The sequence below is a fragment of the Hypanus sabinus genome, unplaced genomic scaffold, assembly GCF_030144855.1.
Source record: "Hypanus sabinus isolate sHypSab1 unplaced genomic scaffold, sHypSab1.hap1 scaffold_217, whole genome shotgun sequence".
Classification (NCBI taxonomy): domain Eukaryota; kingdom Metazoa; phylum Chordata; class Chondrichthyes; order Myliobatiformes; family Dasyatidae; genus Hypanus; species Hypanus sabinus.
This window is the reverse complement of record NW_026780277.1, coordinates 628,804-635,723: the sequence shown is the minus strand read 5'-3', so window position 1 is coordinate 635,723 and position 6,920 is coordinate 628,804.

The window sequence follows — 6,920 nt, the reverse complement described above, 5'->3', positions numbered from 1 at the left end:
GCGATGTTGGCGGATTCGCTGAATTCTTACAGCGGTTTATTTTTAGATCCAGATATCAGAATCCACAGTCGCTGGCTTTGATTCCATTCCTAGAATGTCGAATACTAGCACTGGATATGAGGTTGTGGAAACCAGTGACAGAAACAATCACTATATAGACATTAACTTCAATTCCCAACAACGGCAGCCGATGCCGCAGCTTACCGAGAATTCCAAAGGCTGAAATAAAAGGATAGTAAACTTCTCCTATCCTCAAAAGGACTGGATAACCCATGTCCGTGATAAGCTGCCAATTGTGTTGCTCCTGAAATTACAGCTCCCTCGGAAACTCTGAACTAATGTATTCAAAGCGACCCGGATTTATAGAAATTTTCAGTCTCCAGAGACACTGTTATGCCGCTGACTGACTACAGTCACTTGAACAATCATGGTGATTCAACACCATTCATTGTCTCTGGTGTAAATATTGGGCCGACAGAAGACTAGCACTTCTAAATTCCTTGGCATTACCCCCGCGGTTCCTCACCTAGTGAGAAGAATGCCTGAGCTCCATTGATAAACACCCGAAGCAGCCACATTTACAGATTTCATTTTTTTTCTCCGCTAATTAACCACTTGTGAACAGAGTTCAACGACACGTCCGAACCCAAACTTCTCTCCCTGTGGTTTTCCATTTTTAACATCATCCTGGACGCACGCACACACACGCGGAATGACCGTGTTCGGATGACCGCGATGCTGATGTATTAAAGATGACAAAATTTTGCAGATGTTGGAAATCCTCAGAGGAAGGCAAACACACAAAGAGCTGGGAAAAAAATCTTGAGATGTTGCTGATGTAATTGGATCTTAAGGGCATCTCAGACCAGCCAGAACTCAAAGGAAGAAATGCTTCGATCTGCAAAGGGAATATTCAATAATAAATATTAAACATAGGTCTCTAAGTTGGGAAATGAATCGACGTAGGATTGATGAAAGTGAATGAATGAAAGACAAGCATCATATGCTATATTATAACTGTGTGAAAAAGACAGAGGGTCAGACCGACAGATTGACAGTGGCACACGCTGCAACGGCCGCTTCACACAACCGTCTGGCATATTCCTCTCCCTCACTGACCGAATTTCCTTCTCTTACAAACAGGGAAAACTTCAATCAACTCCGATTTTCCCGCCTGTGGAGGCACCGGAGCAGTCGCTCCTCTCTGACACGCAAGGTGTGTTACAAAGCACAGAGATACCGACAGCTCATTAGTTCCACAGTTTCAGACAGCAGAGAAATTTAGATTCAGTCCCAGACTGAAATCAAGACCCGGACACAGGTTACCAGCACAACGGCTACACTGAAACACAGATGGTTAACATTTCCATTGACCTCGGCCCCACTGTCCTACAGTAGAGATACAGCCCCAGCCTCCATATCCACACCCACGGGATTAGCAGTGTCAGTGTGAGTTCAGGATTGGGCGAACAGCTGGAAAATTGGGAAATTGTGAATGTGGTATTGGAAGAACTTAAGAAAGTTTTGGATAAGTGCGCGGTGTTCTGGACGATATGCGTGTGTCAGAATTAGTCAGCAGGTTAATATCAGACTGTCAGGCGGGGCCGGTTGCGGTAGGACTCAAGTACAGACCAATGAATGTTCTCTTACCAGGATTTTATTAGTCTATCAACACCAGGAGGCAGGCACGTAGCCGGAATGGCAGGCGGAGGTCTTACCCGGGAAAAGCTGTCCGGCGAGGGCAGACGATTACGGATGCTTCAGGAAAGAATCAGGTTCCAAACAGGCAGAATCCGGAAACACAGAATTCAACAATTTCAGTTGGCAGTAGTCACGATCAACAAGAATTCAAACAAATTCACAATCGCAGGCTGGAACGACTCAGTTCAGGACCGGGACGAAGAGGTAGAGAGTGTGAGTCGAGGCAGGGTTTAAGTGGACCGGGTAATGAGCGTGAACAGAAACAGTTGGGTGAGTGCTATTGAGGAGATAAGTGGGTAATTGGCGAGAGTCCAAATAGGGAAGAGGCTGGTTCAAAGTCCACATGGCCAGGAGAAAAAACGTAGAATTTAAGGGCTGTCGTGGTCAAGAGTTATCAGCGGAGCCCCTTTGACCCAGTGTTCAGGGCGGATCCTTAATAGAAACCTGTCTGCTCAGATCCCGGGAGGTCTCCTATGGAGGGACATGAGTGGTGAACTTGATCTTCTATAGTGACCATTTCTTCATTTTTCTGGATTGTGTTTTCATTTAACTTCAGTGCTATGTACTCCTTATTAGTTTTACACATGCTGTCATGGAGTGCTGAATCCTGGTTTCGTTGTACAAAGTATATCCTGGGGAGATATTTTACTTGACCCCTCTCCATCCCGATGTTCACCCATGACCTACCACCTTGTACTTCTTCCTCCGCTGTCCACTCTACATTCCTTACTTTGTCTTTGCATCATTTTTTCCACAGAAATGCCAATACTTCAAGAGCTTCGGGGACAGAAGTGAGTATACTGTAGACTTTGTTACTAAGGAGAAAATGTGCTTTGGAAACTGAAAGTTCTGAAGGTAGATAAGTCTCCCGGACAGATGGTGAACACCCCAGGCTTCAGAAAGAGGTAGCCGAAGAGTTTGCGCAGACATTATAGCCAGAGAGCACTACAGCACAGAATAATGCCATTCGGCCAATCTAGTCTGTGCCAATCCGTCTATCCGCCGAGTTCCAGCAACCTCCACTGGGACCATATTCCCCCATACCCCTCGCACCATGAACCCATCCAAAATTATTTTACATGTTGAAATCGAACCTGCCACTTGCTCTGGCAGCCCATTCTACAGTCTCATCGCCTCTGAGTGAAGAAGTCGCCCATCATCTTTCTCTTAAAGAACGAGTAATGTCCTTTCAAGTATCACTAGATTTGGGAATGTGTCTGGCGGACTACGCAGTTGCAAATATCACCCCATTCTTTAAGAAACGAATGAGGCAGAAGAAAGGAAATCATACGACATTTAGACTGACCTTAGTGGTTGGGATGATCTTGGAGTTCATTAACGATGATTTTTCGATGTACTTGGAAGAGCGTGATAAAGTAGGCCAACGTCAGCATAGTTTCCCTCAGAGGAAATTTTGCCTGACAAAGCTGTTGGAATTCTTTGATGAACTAACAGGCAGGATAGAGAAAAGAGAAGCAGTAAATGTTGTTTGTTTGAATTTTCAGATGGTCTTTTACAAGATGCTGCACATGAGGCTCATTAACAATACCACAGATCAGGGTATTACAGGAAAGATACTGGCATGAATGAGGATTGGTTTTCTAGCGGGAGGCAAAGAGTGAGAACAATGCAAAGCTGTTATAATTGCTGCCCGTAACTAATGGCGTTCTGCTGGGGTCGGTATTGAGACCGATCCTTCTCATGTTAGGTTTCGTTGATCCGTTGAGAGAATTGATGGCTTGGTTACCAACTTTGCAGTTGATATGAAGGTATGTGCCGGGTAGGTGGCTTAGAGTAAAACTGGTGTCTGCAAACGGACTCAGACAGGTTCGGAGAAGAGGCAATAAAGTGGGAGATGGAATACACTGTAGTGACTGTGGTCTACTGTCTGGTACTCAAGTTCTCTCAGCATTACGTTGGACGAACATTATTAGAAAAGCACTGCGATATAATATGGGTTTCATTTTGTTACATTCAAAAATGCTATTTTAGGACTACAAGTACATTTCCACAGTGGTGAAGTGCCCAATCTCCCCTCGCCAACTGTAAAATCCCTTCCAACTCCTACATCATTCCACATTTCGTAAACCCCTCCGACCCCGACAGCACTCGCCATCTCTGCCAAACCCTGTACCATCCACCCTGGTGCATTCAGGTGACAGCTGACAAAATGAAGACACTGCCCGTGCCATATGACAGGGTTCATAAAACACCGTCACACTTCCTGTTTGTAAACCTACCGATTTGCATGGTTAGCTTGACTAAACCTCTTCCCACATTGCCTCCTGAAAAAAAAAAACTATATTCCCTTTTCTCAGTCCCTTTGTTCCGGCCATATCTGTTCCCAGGATGAGGTTTTCCTTTTCCGGGACACCAGAGATGTCCCTTCATAGAGAGGGTTTTCCTTCCTCCATCATTGATGTTGATCTCAGTCCAATCGGTTCTGCTTCCTGAAAATCCGACTTCGCTTCATCTTACCGTCCCTTTAACATTGGCAGAATCCCTCTTGTCCTTACCTGCAAACCCACTAGACATCGGTGGCAGACTCTCCAGGTTTGAGTAATGAGCAGATCTGGAATAATTAGGCCAGCTCCTTTGGCAATGGGAATTGCGGGGATGGCCAGGAAATGTGAGTAGACTTGTCCATGTATAGGCAGCCTGGATCAAACCAGTTTCCTGTGCTTTGTAGGGGTGACGTCAGTCTTCCAGCCTCCCGGACGGCCATATCTGTACCCGGTGTGTGGAGCTGCAGCTCCTAAGGGACCACGATAGGGAACTGGAGTTGCAGCTCGATGACTTTCATCTGGTGAGGGAGAGAGGAGGTGATAGAAAGGAGTTAAAGGCATTTGGGCACACCGGGGCAACGGGAGATAGACAAGTGGGAAACAGGAGAGGGAAGGGGAAGTGTCAGGTACTAGAGAGTACCACTGTGGCTGTTCCCCTGAACAATAAGTACTCCTGTTTGAGTACTGGTGGGGGGGTGTAGTCTACCTGGGGATGCAACTGTCTCCGTGCTTCTGGCGTTGTCCGGCCCTGTGGCTCAGAAGGGTAGGGAAAGGAAGAGGAAGACAGTAGCACAAAGGTAGTAATCTCTGTATTATTGCCTGTGCCACGTTACAGTTAGTATAGGAATGAGGTGAAGATTAAATGCGTGGCTGAGGGATGAGAGCATGGCACAGGAATTCATACTTCTGGGTCATTAAGACTTCTCTTGGGACATGTGTGACCTGTACAAAAAGGATGGATTGCACTTCAATCTCAGGGGCACCAGTATCCTGTTTTGGAGATTTGCTAACGCTACTGGTGAGAGTTTAAACTGGAATTGTTTGGGGGGTGGGAACTGGGGAAGAGGCGGTTGGCTCACAAATAGAGGGAGCTTGGAGACAATGTGTGAGAGGGGATAGGCAGGTGATAGAGAAGGGACACTCTCAGACCGACGGTTCAAGATGTGTCTGTTTTAACGCAAGTATTGTGAATGCAGCATTTGGGCTTAAAGTGTGGTTCAGATCTTGGAGCCATGATGTAGTGGTCATTACAGAGACTTGGATGGCTCATGGACCGGAAAGTGCCGGGTTTTAGTTGGTTCAGTTAGGACAGGGAGCGAGGCACAAGACCTGGGGTGTGGCACTGTTGATCAGAGATAGTGTGAAGTCTGCAGATAAGGAGGACGTCATGGAGTGATTGTCTACGGAGACTTGGTCGGTGGACGTCAGGAACAGGAAGGGGTCGATAATTGTACTGGATGTTTTTTTATAGACCGCCCAGTAGTAATAGGGATATCTAGGAGCAGATAGGGAAACAGATCGTGGCAAGGTATAAAAATAACAGTTGTCAATAACAGGTGGGAGATTTTAATTTCACAAATATAAGTTGGTATCTCCCTAGAGCAAATGTTTTAAATGAAGTTTTTGTCGGGAAGCGTATTTCGCCCAATTTTCCACTGAGACAATGCGCAACAGTGGAAGGAAAAGACAGGCTACTGAGCGGACGGATGTTACTGCGGAGTTTTCACCTCAGGTAGCTGAAGGATGGATGTCCGCGGTGGAGGGAGGGCCATGCGTGAATGGCTGAAAGACCGCTGAACTCTGGGATCATGGGACGGATTTGGTCGGGACTTTGGAGTGATTTAGATACAAGTGCATGAAATTATAAACCCAGCATTCTCGATTAAGCTGTGCCGTTGGACATGTAAACGTCTGTCTTCAATTTATCCCCCAAACTCCGTTTGCAGTTTGTGACTCTTATATGTATTTTTCTCCCTTCTTCACCGATTCCACATCGCTCCTCTTACCACTTCATTTCTTGAAAAATAGATCAGTTCTCTTTATATCGGTGTGGGAATGTCGTGGGGGAAAATTCCGGTTAACAAATATTATGTATATACAGCCCGAAAGGTAGTCCATCGAAGACAATAAGGAGATAGTGTAGTCTTGTGACGGGGACGTCATGTCTCACAAATATGTCTGATTTTAAAGGAATAATTTCGACGATTTAACGAAGCAGGAAGGTAGAGGAAGTGTGGATAGACTTTAGAAATGTTTCTAAGAAGTCTCCCATGGCAGATAAAGGGAAGCCGGGATGAATTTACATACTAGTCACAATATTAGCTCGGTGAATGAATGCAAATCATAGTGTGCGTGTGCCTCTCTCTTCCCGGACGCTGCAAATAAGCGGCGAGATGTATATTTGCTGCTGGATCTTTTATTGTTTGCAAAACAGTATGTAAAACAAAATGTGACAATGCAATTTGTGCAATAAAATTCTGGGAGAACATACAGACCTTTGTAGGGTCGCTTTTAGTTGTAAACTTGCAATGCTAGGTCATACCTCTCTGAATACAGTGTTATTAGTGGACAGTACAAGAGGTATTGTTCACCTAGCTTTGAGTAGAAGTGTTCCGACTCGGTTTCACAGCTGGACGGAGCACTGATTCGAGCAGGCATAACGCAACGGGTGCAAATCTAATTGCCACGCCATGGGCAGTATTCTGCAGGAACTGAGCGATGGTAGATCAAAATTCACCAGCTTGTTTCTGGACTGTGGGGAAGGGAAGAAACTATAAGAAGAAATGTGATTGATTGATATAGGAAATAAATTGAAGGGTCCTTGTAGAAGTTTATGCAATTATGAGGAGGGTTATATTGTACAGATAGCCAACAACTTTGTCTTTTCCTACGTCGGTAGTAGCTAAAACTACAGGCACGTGCATACACAGGTCT